This window comes from Amia ocellicauda, chromosome 1 (genome assembly GCF_036373705.1).
Source record: "Amia ocellicauda isolate fAmiCal2 chromosome 1, fAmiCal2.hap1, whole genome shotgun sequence".
NCBI lineage: Eukaryota > Metazoa > Chordata > Actinopteri > Amiiformes > Amiidae > Amia > Amia ocellicauda.
The window spans coordinates 31394724-31409238 of NC_089850.1; positions in this window are offsets into that span (position 1 = coordinate 31394724).

Consider the following 14515-nt stretch of genomic DNA (forward strand, 5'->3'; position numbering starts at 1 on the left):
TTGTTAGTAAAATACTACAAAGATAAATTAACGTCCAACATGATCAATGTTCTACCAGCAACAGGACCTAAAATGAAAACTTAATGAATTGGAAATGGAATGTGACACTTTTCTAGGTCACTGATTTCATTTCAAGCAAGTTATGTTAGGAACAGACATTGATATGACATAGCTTTATAGGACAATGAAAAGTAGCCAAGCAATTGGTTGCCAGACATGAAATATCTCAGAGCACTGAGTTTTAACACAGTGGTTCAAGGAAAATATTTTGATTGTCTTGATCTCAGATCCATAAAACACCTATGGAATTAACTTGAATTGGGATCTTATCTTATAGGGCTGCACAGCAAACTGTTTTGCAGTTGGAACAGCACAATATTCCTCGGGTCATCTATCAAAATGGTTATACTAGTCATAAAAGGTCAAGGGGTGGGTCCACACCTAATTAAATGCAATTTGAACAGCTGTTTTTTGGTATTTATCTGCTATCCCAATATTTTGTCATAATTCTTTAGATTAGTCCACTAATAGAGCAGCAAGCTTCAGCAAACTTATGCATAACAATGATCTTGCCTAATGTTTGCCTAAGTGGAAACTGATGCTTCACAGGGATCGAGGTGTCCCGGTTCCTGAAATAGATTAGGGGTCCATTATACACAGCATGAACTTGAACGTCTTTTTATTGGGCCCAGCACCCTCCGAGGCAAAACCACGGGAGTCTGTTTGCCTTGGGCTCTCAGTGAAGTACCACAAGAATAAGCATAGTCACTCTAGGCTCTCACACTGCATGAGGAACATAATAACCTATTGCAGGATGTCAGCTCTCCTTTGAGCATTAATAGAGGGAGCTCTGCAATACCATCATCCTCTGCAGTGCTAGTGATTTGCTGGTTCTCATCGGTAGAGATTGTAGAAGCTATTGTTTGCTGTCTGTTTACTTTGATAAAAAAAAGAGTACAGGAGCCAATGAGGGTGCAGAGATAATTAAAAACATTGAGAAAAAAACAATTAGGTTGAAATTAAATGAATTGAGCAGCAGAAAACAGAAAGGATTAACAAATTGGGGTGAGATAATGAGACAAATGCTGAACAAAATGAAAACGCAATGCAAGAGTCAGAACGCAATGAGGTCTTGTGATCAATTGTGAGCAAATCTGTATGAGATGTATATTTGTTAAGAAAAGCTAATTCAGAGATAAATATACAGGTGCAGTGTGTGTCACGGGAGGCAACTAGGTGGCTAATTAGTTATTAATTGTTGATTGATATATCACTTGTATTGAATCGTATTTGTTTATTCACTCTATGGCATATTTGTGCTTCTTGTGGAATAATTTATTTTCACACATGCATTTATCTTTGCTTTTATTGTTTAATCACCTGCCCGCTTTTGTTGTGAAGTCCTAGTCCTGACTATGTGCACCTGCAACTGGATGAGGGTGTCGCCTAGCAACAGCTTCACAAGTTGTCTCACACCTGAGCCCTCTACCCTGTAAATGAGCTCTCTGACTTTGAAAGGAGAGTTACTGGGACAAACAATGGCAGCAGCAGAGCTTAAGAGAGCAGTGATCTGGGGGAACAGCGACAATAGCAGCATGATGTCTGCCTTGCTCCCGTGATGCTCCCGAACTACACTCCAGAAAAAGGAAGACAAAAAAGGACCCCTTTTTCTCTTACAACAGTAGAGTTTTAAAGAGGTTCAGCAGCCAATCAGGCAAGGGCAGGTGTTTATATGTTCATGGGGAACTGAGTGTGACAAAAACTACAATTAATCACACGTCAAAAACATCCATCCAGCATGCCAGATTGAGAAGCCACTTGGCACAGTACAGCACTGTTAAAAAGCTCAAGTCACCACAGAGTTACCTGTGTCCACTGAGGATATTCTGAGATCCCACCTGTAGATCCTGTGTCTGTAGTCCCTTGAGACTTTGAAATTCAATATTATAGTAGTAGGAAGTCTTTTCTATGAATGTGTGCCATAATTTATTACATAATAAACATTTATTCAAAAGCCATAGTTGATCACAACAAGGAGTGAATTTAATGCTGTTTATAATAATATGTATTTTTTTAATGCTGCCTCAGTATAAATGCTGGAAAGAAAAATCTTCGATGGCCACTGATAAGGAATGAACAATATCTGTACAAAAGAGTATGTTTAATTAATAATGCATCGGTCTTGCCACTGAGTAAATTAACAATATTATTCTTCACTTAAAGACAGTTTAAAGCTTTTAACAATAAGTATTCCATTGGAAAACCCAGCATAAAACATCAATCATACACTGTGTTTAAAATAATATCTTTGATAGTCTGTGTGCACACTTGATGATCCTTTAAGAATGGAATAGCTGGGCTGAGCCTAACAAACTCAGAGCCTCATACCAGAGTATTAGGTGAGAGAGGCTGTCATACCTGATGTATAATGTGATCAAGAAAATACTTTTCTTTGCTTAATGTTCCAGAAAATTCAGTGTCACAAATGAATGTATGTGACTAAATTAGTCATGTTAATAGAGAGGACTTTCCTCCTCCTACTATAGACTAGTGAGGTAAAGTAACCATGGTATTTAGAAACATTAACACAATTCTGTCCATTAAGATACAATCTGATGAATTAAGATCTGTAGTTCTAAAGTACCATCTATTTTCAAAAAACACTTCATCCAGTACAGGGTCACAGTGAGCCAGAACCAGAACTCCTAAAGAAACTTTGCAAACAAAGTCAAGAAAAAAAATAATTTAGTATGTGTTTCATTTCGCTCTTTATATTTTCAGGGAAACCTAAAGTAATTCCTTCCTTTTTAGGTATAAAACTTGTATCAAACAAGCGATTAATTTAGAAAACATAAGTTTATAAACACAACTTTGATTAAAGCACTACTGAAAACTACTCAACATATGCTGTAAACACATATTTCTATGCTAATTCTCATCTATACATCTCACATGCTGGGTACATTTTTAAATACGTTAGCTTTCTAATTGTACACCTAAGTGTATTTTTACCTTCATGAGCCTGTTACAGTAAACATATTGTAAGTGAGGAGAACTAAAGTCATCGATGGGATAATAAATCAGACATATTTTCATGTTTTGTTTTTGTTATGTGTATTCTGGGGATAGCTAAGTTGAAGAGAGATAAAAATACATAGTACTACTGCTGGGATTTCATTATTCATGGCTCAATGAATCAAAGGCAGGCTGTAAACCAATCAATTACATATTGCTATAAAGTCATTACTCTAGCAGCTTATAAGGACATTTTGGGAGCTACATCTTCAAAATCAAAATCCAGATGAATAAACTACACAGTATCTGAAGTGCATAGTAGCCATAGCACATTTCTAACCTTTGACTGGGAATTGGCTTGTGGTCTAGATCAGCATGCCTTGTTCACCTGGGAGAATGAACAGTACCATGGGGGGATTCTGATGATGAAGCATGCAAGGGGAAGTATGCTCAACTAGCTGATAAAATGGAAAAATCAGAATGGAGAGTCCAGATTTTCCAGTGGAAGTGGGCGGTCAAGGATTCATGGTGTACTCTACTTTCTACTCCCGCTTTCTCAGAGATGTCAGATTCGGAGCCTTGCACCGCACAGTGAAGAACTTATCTGAAACAGCAGAGAGGAGCAGCAGCTGACTGGAGGTGAAAATATTCTGGTTGGGGTCCTCAAGCACAATAGGAAAGAAAGTCATGCTGATGCAGGGGTAAGTAGGGCTGAGCTGAATGGGCGATGGAGGGGGGTGGTTCTGGGAAGCAGAATCACTGTTGTGCACTCTTGAGGTATCATGGACTAGTCGACAAAACACCAAGGATAGAAGGTGCCAACTTGGAAACCCCCAAGATGTACCCGACTCAGCTCAATCCAGACAGCTGACATGCTGATGTGCTGGCGAGACCACATTATGGTTGATCCCTGGAAGCTGTAGTGTGTGCTGATATGCTGGGGAGTCAAAATAAGCTGATCCCCAGAGCCAACATGACCCTTCAGCCATCAGTACCAGGCAGAAAGATATCTATCATAAATATATATACAAAATTATAAAAGTTTGTTGTGAATACTCCTTAAAATTAAATTGTTGCTTCCTATTGCATTTTATTAATAGATTCCTCAATTTTTCAGGAAGGATATTCAAGCCCCTTCAAACAAACAGAATCACTTCAGCTCCTCCAGGTTGTGTAGCTTGTGCTTATGGACTGCTTTATTCATTTCATTTCATGCCACACATAATCTATTGGAGTGAGGTGTGGAGATTGTCATGGCTAATCAATGTTCTTTTTATTCTCCTTTAGCCATTTGGTCATGGAATTGGACGTGTGCTTGGGATCGTTATCATGCTGGAAAGTCCATTTGGGACCAAACTTGGCAGGTTTATTTAATAGTAAAGTTATTTTTGACCGATATGCAGCATATAATATTAATTGTCATTCAATCTTGTTTGTCTTGAATAAGTGCATGAGTGCACACCTGCATTTTGTTGCAAAATCAACTTCTATTTACACTTCATCAAAGATCTGAATAGGTTTGGAGGCTACTGTATGTGTCAAACTTAATTGTGAAATCTTTAGAGAATGCAGTTTGAAGTTCACTCCATGGTACTTCATATGTGTTACTTGAACCTCTTAGTTAAGTTAGAGAGCTTGTTTACAGCCTGAGCTTGTTTAGCTTGTTTTCCACCTTCACTCCATATGCCTGTGATGTTGCTCTGATGAAGTACTTTGTCAGTTACCTTGGTTACCAATTTTATTTCCACTTTTGTGTGAACATTTCAGTTCTCACATGGAGCAGGCATTTGTAGCTTACCTGAACCATTCTCTAAGGATTTTTTGTATGTTTTTTTATACTTTTTAAGAAAATGATTGCGCTTAAAAGAATACTAATTCATTTTCCAAACACTATCATATCATATCAACAATGATTATAATATTGCTTTAGAGCAAAATAGAAAGCAAGTATACCTCTAGCAATATACCATCCACAAGTAGTATGCAGTATGCTTGAAACCCATAAGTACCTTCTGTAAGAAAATGTTATAAGCATCTTTATATGTGAAATTATGCTCTCTGTGGATGAATCTAGGAAACTAGGAGACATAAATATATCGAGCTGTTGTGCTTGTATGGTTATACAGTTCAGCATTGGGATTCATATAGTAATGCTTTAAGAATCAGTTCTCATAATTGTAAAGAGGGTAACACTTTAACATAATGGTAGATATTTCCTCATTAATTACTGTATGAATACCACAGGATTAACACATGAATACCTCATGCATGTCATCTGACTTCTGATGTTGATCACATGAATCCTAACCCTAAACCTCAGATGAAGAGTATGACAAATTCATATGTTAATCCAGTGGTATTGATATATTAATTAATTAATTAATTAATATTGACCATTATTTTAAAGAGTGACCATGGATTTTTGTATAAAATATTTCTGGTTTCCCATTTTCTGTACATAAGAAGTGTCAACCCTGTTTAGAGCCCGCACAAAATGACAAAAATGTGTTTTGTGTGTGCATGTTTATTATTATTGAAAATAGATTAATACACTTTTTTTTCTGATGACATTTTAGAATTATTTATTTAGTTCGAATATATTAATGATTTCATTTTGCACTCTCTGGGTTTAATAGACTCATTCTCAAACAAACATATTTCAGTGTGATGCCATCATACATTTTTTGCAGGCTTTATAGAATGTGTGGAAAGCAAGAGGTACACATATACAAGCATAGTACACCTCACAACAGCTTGTGCCCTAGGGGAAATATGCTATAGAGAAGTATACTTTGCATTGAGCTTTACCAGTGAGCCTAGATTTATAGTTATTGAAACCCTGCTTTTGGAGAATTATACAGTACATATCCACTGAGTCACATATCATCCTTTACTGTGATGGACGTATTTATTAATACGAATGAATCCTAGTTTTGTTTCTTAATGGTTCCTTTTATATCTGAAACATTTTCAGTTGATGGTGTTGCTTACTGCAGGACATGTACTGCTGTGATTCCTGAGCTCTCAGCAGTCAATAGTATGTTTCAGATCTGGTATTCTGCTGCCAACTGCCCCTGCAGCAGAGGCAAAGCAATGGGTTTTGAGTTGTCAACAGAGCTTTGATACCTGAGTATTCAGTGGGATCTGGGACCAGCTACATCCACACATAGTGATAGGTAAAACATCCATTAACAAGGAACTGAAACTAGAAGTATCCCCAGACTGATGCTTCCCTTGAACTTTTTGAAAAAGACCATGATGAATACCGTTGATACATTTCTTGAGAATCAATCCTCGGTAATGTATTTCAAGGAGACTCTTGAATTGAAAAGATACAGATGCTACCACTTTGATTTGACAGTCTAGTCGTCCGACAGAGTTAACAAGTATGTTTAAAAGTTGGCAAAACCATGATACAAGAGAAAAAGAAGTGGCAGAACTGTTACAAAATTGTTGTTTTGCATTCCATGCCTGCTGTTTGGAGGTTAGATGGCTGAGACAAACATTGACATAAGCTGACTCCAATACCATGATGAAAAGAATTATTCTGAAAGGCAGCCAAAAGAAAGACATTTCAGTTTCGAAACAGTGACTCAAAGCATAGCACAAAGAAAACTTCTTGGTTCTTGGTTTACCCCATCTTTACCACTGAAGGATCCTGCCATCGACATTGGGTTTGTAATTTGAAAATAGTGGGTGGGATAAAGTTTTGATATAATAACAGCTGAGACCTCAGTAGGAATTTGTCCATCTCTAAAAACAGGAAATATTGATTTACAGATATAAAAGTGCCCTTACCATGAAGACAGGCAACTGTTGCTAAAAACACTTAGGAATGAGTAGATTGTATTTTTAAGAATGACCTTACTTCCATTTCATTAGCTATCTCAGTACATTCAGAAAATGTAAACTGTGGAATCTATTACCAGTTTAAGCTATCGTCTATGTAATATCCAATCAAGTTATCTTTAGCTTCTTAGTCTTTGTCTTGTGGATGTGACATCTTCAATTATATGATTTGCACCCCAAAAATTGCTGTATTAATTAGCCATACTTTTCACATCACATGATAAAAAATGAATTAGCTGAATAGCCTACAACTTTGACAAACAATAAATGTATTTAAAGCATGCATTATATTTTATAGGTATATTATTTTCAGATAACAGCTTTAAAACTGGGATTACATAAAACAGTAAGTCATTGATGACACAGTACAACGATGATTGCATTGAGATTATTTTCAATTATAAAGTTGCATAATAGCAGTTCAACTCCTCAATACAAGAAACTGTTGCTGTTTCAGTGAGCAATAGGTTTCTTTTCATTTGTTGTATAAATGTGGCAGGGCAATGGGATAGCATAGAAATGTGGACATTTCAAATCAACATCAAATTAAACTAAACCAGTGGAGAAAGTTATGAGTATGTGCTATCCAAACAATAAATACCAGGGTTTCAAAGTCAAATAAAAACAAAAGCGTGACATATGATATTCAATTTTTCATATATTGTTATTTTTACTATAAAATTCTCACAATCAAATATCAAATTTCCTGCTTTCCCACACAGACTTAGTATGACACTCAATGTAATTTAATTTCAACTTTATTTTTCATAGTAGGACTATTGTTGTTTACAAATATTAAACAGCATGGATGTTGGAGATAGCAAATTGAATACAGCTCATCAGATTAAAATATAAATAATTATAATTTTCAAATGGTCTCTTTAACATATTTCGGGAGGAGAAACTTATTTAAATGCTGAAGATGATTTTACATTTTAGAATATGGCCTTGGTTAGTTTAGACTTGGCTGCACAAAATATTTAGACATTTAGTGGTTGACAGCATTTTGTGTATTTTCAGGTTTATGATAATCAGGTTGACATTTAAAGCCAATGAATGCTGTATGCTAATGAGGTATGCTTTAAGCATTTATTGCAATTGTTTAAAATCTGCTTTCATGGTTGAATGTCCTTGGGGCTTTATGACACATGTCAGTTATCCCTCCTGTATAGCAATGGTCGTTAAAACATTTGTTGAAAAAGCATTTAGAAATTCAGTGCAGGAGTTTTCATTGCTGGACAGAGAAGGATTGCAGACAAAATCAGCTTGGGGTGGTTTGGCTTCATCATTATAGAGAAACCCCTACTGAGCACATTTGTTGAACTCCTCCTGGTCTCAACATCCACACTGTAGCTTATTGGATTAAAATAATGTTTGGCTCAATGGTGAATTTGAAAGAAACTTGTTGATATTGCAGAATGTATCTGGTTTTGAATCTGCATGACGGAGCACTATAAAGGGGAGGGGATTAAAAGTAAAATAAGATTTTAAAGAAAAAAGAAAACTCTCACTGCACACATCACTTGCAGTGGGCTTTACTCCATTTCAGTAACAGGCTAAATTATTTTGTATTAGCTCACTTCATTCATGTCTGCTAGATTTTGTTTAATTTTGTATAAGTTACGTGTACCAGTACCCATCTTATTGAAAATGTGTTGCTTCTCTCTCTCTCTCTCTCTCTCTCTCTCTCTCTATATATATATATATATATATATATATATATATATATATATATTCTTGTTAACACAAAGTGCAATTTGAAAAGTTAAAGAATATGCCTTCAAAATTTGAGCCAACAAAGCTTTTTTTCAAGGGATCTCTGCCAAGTCAACCTTTACTGAAGTCATAAAAAATCAATCAGGCAAAACAAACAACCCTCTGTCATACAAGTTGCATTTGCAGCATTTACTGGCTGCTTTTAATGAGTGAATAAGAGATTAATTATTTATCCTGGAGCTATCTCACCTTTACAAGCATGCTTAAAGAAAATCAGATCATGCAGTTCAGTCCTTTAGCATGGTTAATAAAGGCCTGGGGATATTAATTTGATTGGCAGGTAGTTAAATCGTTCAGTTTTTTTACTTCTTAGCTTCCATGTAATTTAATTAAGCTTGACGCTTTACTGTTTGTAGGCTAGGTTTTCAGATAAATCTAAGGTGGAAATTGCTTGCACTTAAATTCAGCCATCACATATGTACTGATGTATATCATGTATCTTTCACAGCTTAGATGACTGGATGGTTTATGACCCTAAAATTCTCAATGCTTAGGTCTTTCTGTTATAAAGACATAATGTGGAAATACTAAAACAAGATATTAGTTTAATCAAAGTTAATCATCCCAATACATATGTATTATTCTTGATGTGAGTGTAATTTCCATATTCCAATATCTCCCTCCAGGAAACAACAGATAATGTATAGGTTTGGATGTTTCTTTAAATATAAACTGGTGCTCTTTAATTTTGGACTAAATAGATACATCTATATCCCATGCTATGTTCGTGCTTAATTAGGTGAAATATAAATGTATATATTCTTCACCATTAGATTAAATAGTACAAGTCTGCTATAATGTTTTTTTTAAACACATACTTATACATTGAATTTACAATGACAGTATTATAGTCATATAGCATTAAACAAAGAAACATTATCACATAAAGAAAAAAAACAACAATTTTTACTATGAAAATATTTTTTGTGTGTAAATTCAGTTAGTTCATTAATCATAGTTCATAAATAAGTACATTTTAATAATACTACACACTGTATGTGTACAGGTGCAGACAAAATATTTGGGTAGCAAAAAAACATAAAGTGAATACTATAATTTCAGATTTGCTAATTGAAGTATATGCGCATCATTCACGTATTTTAGTAAACTGGCAATATATCCATTATTATTGTTATTTATTATTGATTTCTTACATTTTACACAAGACGTTTCAAACAAAGCATTACAAAGCAGTATTAGAATACAATATGAGTACAATATCAGTACAGAATACAATATGTATACATCCTTTGCTTACATATTTGTCAACATTTTCTATATCTCTGTAGGACTGTCAGACCACCTTCCCTCAGTTAGAAAATGCTCCACGAATAGCATCTGTGTTCTCTGCTTCAATATTGAAAATGTAATGCTCGGTCAAGCTTCTCCTTTTATAGGCTGCCTTAATCTACAAAACACAATTTTTACCTCTTTTTCTTTGCTTAATGATTCTGTAATGGTTCTGAGTCTGATATGCAACATTTATGAGACGCACTGGCACAATTTGTTTCTGAAGAACATATTTAACTTTCTCATGAATTCCAGTCAAACAAATTACATATATGTGATACCAATCTTTGTAATATTTTTATTTTCTTAGATGTCCAGTATCATGTGTTGTTTCCCAAATATATATAATTGACAAAAAATATGAAGTTTTGTTTTAATTATATAAATAAAAAGATTGGATGTAAATACTAAAGTTGATCCCCATGTGAAGTAGCTAATTTCCATTAATGGCCCAGGTTTTCAACTCTATTAACAGAAACTATATGAATTGGAACATCACACTTTCAACCTGCTTTTATTGTACATTTTCTATTCTGTTTTTTTCAAATTGTATGGAATTATACATGGAATACATCAGATACTCCAGTCTTTATTTTAATTTTCAACACTGTAGGATATGCTTTAAAGTGACAGTTATGTTTTACAAGTTAGTATCTGAAAAGCTATACTTAAAGTACCACTCTTGAGGCTGTTAAATATTAATTAAGCTGTTTACTGTAAATTTGTGATTACCTTGTAACATAAATTATGGATGAAAGTTTTCTTGTTTTTGTTGTTTTGTTGTTGTTGTTTTTCCTGGAAAAGAGCAATTAACAGTGATTTGTTATTCTACTCAGTTACATTCAAAGAATCCACTAGACATTTGTGGAAGTGCTCATTATTTAAGGACTCGCTTAGAATCTGTATGTGTTTCTGGAGGACATGTGTGAGATGATTTGTATGATGATAATTGATTAATCTGAATCTGGATACTTTTATAATGCTGAAAACTAACTGCATACAGTTTTATACAGGTTTGTTCATAATCTAGACTGGTTGTTTTCACTTTCCAATTGATCTTTGTCAACCTTAAACATCCAGAATTAACATTGCAACCTGCTGTCTCTTAATGATCTGTCCTGATATAATTTGGTTACACTTGGAAAGAAAACAAGATGTCTTAATACATTGTGCTCCACAAGAAGACTTTGATGCTTTGGAATTAAAAATAAAGCAAATTATTTTTCTCTATGTTTAATCAGTTCTGTATTTCGTACACAATCATTGTCAAGTCACTTGAGACTTATCTAATCAAGAATAATTAAGGGTCAATGTTAACATTTTAGACCTACATTTAAAATGTATCCTACATCCTAACCAAGCTAAAGGCCACACATCATAAATATTCAGCCTGTAAAGTAACTTAAAGTTTCTGCAATTAGAATGGACTTGATTGTATGCAGAGACACTATACAACACCATATGTGTACAGACATGCACACATTCACACACCCTGATGAAGGGTCCACACATTTTCTTTCTTTTCTAGCCTGCAGGACCACTGAGAGCCACAGGTAGCTGTCCCACCATCAGGACCATGCACAGCTGTAGGAGGATCTCTCAGCATCAGGACCATGGACAGCAGTGGGACATTTCTACAGAGCAGCAGAGTGCACACCTGCCGCAAATAACCCCAATCCAAAGCACTCACAGGTGGAGCTCAACAACCAGGGTCATATAACTAAGACCTCTGCCTTCCTTCCTTAGGCTTAGTAGTTTGTTGATGAAAGGACGGAGAGCCTTGCTCTTTTGAGGGTGTGACATTGGGCCTGGAGCCCCGCCTACTCACGGTTCCAGACCCTCAGCCCATTGCAATATATATAAAATTATATAAAACACAATATCTACAGACCACGATATTGGTTAGCCCTACCACTAACAGCATCCTTGGAAAGATTCAATTTAATTGCAACTTTTGCTGTAACATATTCCAGTCACTGGCTGGAGAGTGATGAGCAAAGACAGTACAAAGCCTTAGAGACAGACAATTTAATAAGATTACTGTATCTTATGTTGCATAATCAAGAAGAGAGCCATAAGAAGTCATCCAAATACACAGTGGTGTCCTAAATTAGGGTCCATTGTATTAACATGTTCCAGAGTTTCAGTTGACTTGTACATAGAAAAAGTATATAATATGAGTACCAAGAGTGAGATTAGAGTGCAGCAGTAACAAATCCACTAACAGAATGATTTAAGTCTAGTTGCCCTGTTTTTACTGGTCATACATTGGAACTGGCCTATTAATGTTAGGCTAAGGTATAGAGGGGTTGTCCTGGGTTACAACCGAGGAAATGGACCTCAACAGCTTCTTTTAATCTATGCATAGCCCCAGTGACCATGGCATCAGCTGACACTCCATTACCACATCCTCACTGCAGAAAAAAATATTAAGAAATATAATATTAACAAATCCTGGGAATAACCAATTAATTTAATATATATACTCAATTAGATCTCATTTGTTATAATAAGTGATGGAGTCAGCTAGTCCAGGTATGAACTCCTCAATAAATGAATGCTTATTAAATAAATAAAATAAAAATGCAGCCACATAGTGTAAAAAAGGTGGGGATATACATGTTATTTCTGTTAAATTTTCAATTACTATTTGTCTTTAAAGTATAGAGTCTTGGATTTTCATCCCCTATTCTTCAAAATAGGTTATCTAAAGGAATAATCATTACAGTTATTTCAACAGATCAAAAGGTTGTGCAATGAACACAGCACATTTAATTGCAATAAAGATGTGTTTCTATTAATTAAGACATGTAATGTATCAGAGGTTCTGGCTACAGCATGATTTAAACCCCGGTCTCCCACACTGGAGTGCAGCAACCTTACAACATCTCCAAGGTCCATTATTTGATTCCAAGTAAAAATGAATTCAATGAGGTGGTGATGCGTGATTTCGTACCATAAAAAATAAAAAAAATAAAAACAGCAGTGAGCAGTGAGGAGGAGACATGATGTCGGAGCAGTGAGGCGTGAGGAGGAGCAATTACGATTGACTGAGGGAGGGGTGAGTAACAATCCTGATACTGGAGACTTGAGTGGGTGATGCTTGATACTTGACTCGAGGATGACTGATTCATGAGTATGTCCTAAAATGGACACCATGCATGTGACACCTGGAGAAAGTTCACTTGTGGATGAAATGTTTGTTTCAACTCATGAATAGTGTTGGGGTCATTACTCACAAAAAGTAATATATTACATTGTACTCTTTACTCATATAAAAAGTAACTACATACTTTACTTATTACTCCCTGGGGAAAGTAATTAGTTACTTTACGTTTAGATTACTTTGCATTACACCCCAAAGGTTGCATGACCTCACTAAACAATTACAAAGTTACACCAACACAAGCAGTCGAATAATGACAGAAACATACTGTTATCTTTTGTTGTTTTAATAAGGAGCCACAGGAAAACCAGGCCATTGTCAGAAGTCCATCCCCTGTTGTGGGAGGAGCAGAGCGATTGTGGGTTTGGTTTGTGTTTCATTTTAAAAACAAAGACAGAAAGCAATACTACGAGGACTTTTGTGTCTATTTTATTCTTTATGAATTAGATTATATCTTCTAACATAATGTAGCTGATCTCTTCCCTGTCTGTCTGCAAGTCAAGTACACATCTCCGCTTCTGAAAGAGAAGTATTTCCTTAGTGGGGTGATGGACCCTTATGGACACGAGTGGAAAGTGTGGGAGGGCAGCGTGCTTGAGGAGTGTCGCTCCAGCCTGCGGTAACACTGTGCTCAATACAGTTCCTGTTGTTTGTTTTGAATCCTGCGTCCTCTCCATTATTCCTGCCGTTAGTGACAAACTCCAATAATGAAGGCAAATGAAAAGCCCATATCGTTACAATATGTAATGCAGTAACGAGAAAACAAAAATCAGTAACTGTAATATTATTACTCCTTTTGGAACCATACCGTGTTACATTACTTGTTACTACAAAAAGTAATTACATTACTGTAATGCATTACTTAGTAACAAATTAACCCCAACACTGCTCATGAATGACCCTAAACACACAACTAAACCAGCTAAAATGACTTCAGTCAGAAAAATTTGAGGTTGTGATATTCATAGTAATAGTGCTGTCTCTGGTAGGATTAGCTAATACAAAAATATGTCTTATAGACAACACAATTTCCATTGAGAATGTTTCACACACATAGAGCATTACTACACTTAGCCTAATCATGTTACATCATTGGTTGGTCCAGAGTTTAAATTTTCAATACAATTTTAATATAAGTTATACCCACGCCATTGAAAATATCTGTGGCACAATATTAAAATCAATCCCTTGTTTGATGGGTAACTAATGTAATGCTTGTAAAACATGAATGCTTTGACTGGCAGGCTCAATACTTATCGGCAGTCATGTCCCATCATTCTGTACCAACTGTAATTTTCCAAGAGCAAGCAAAATGAGAATTGCAGTAGTCACCTTGGAGGTAGAAAGGGCTAATGGAACTGATTAAAGCCTTTAAATGTATCTGGAAGAGTGAAGATCTATACCAAGAAATGTTATAGA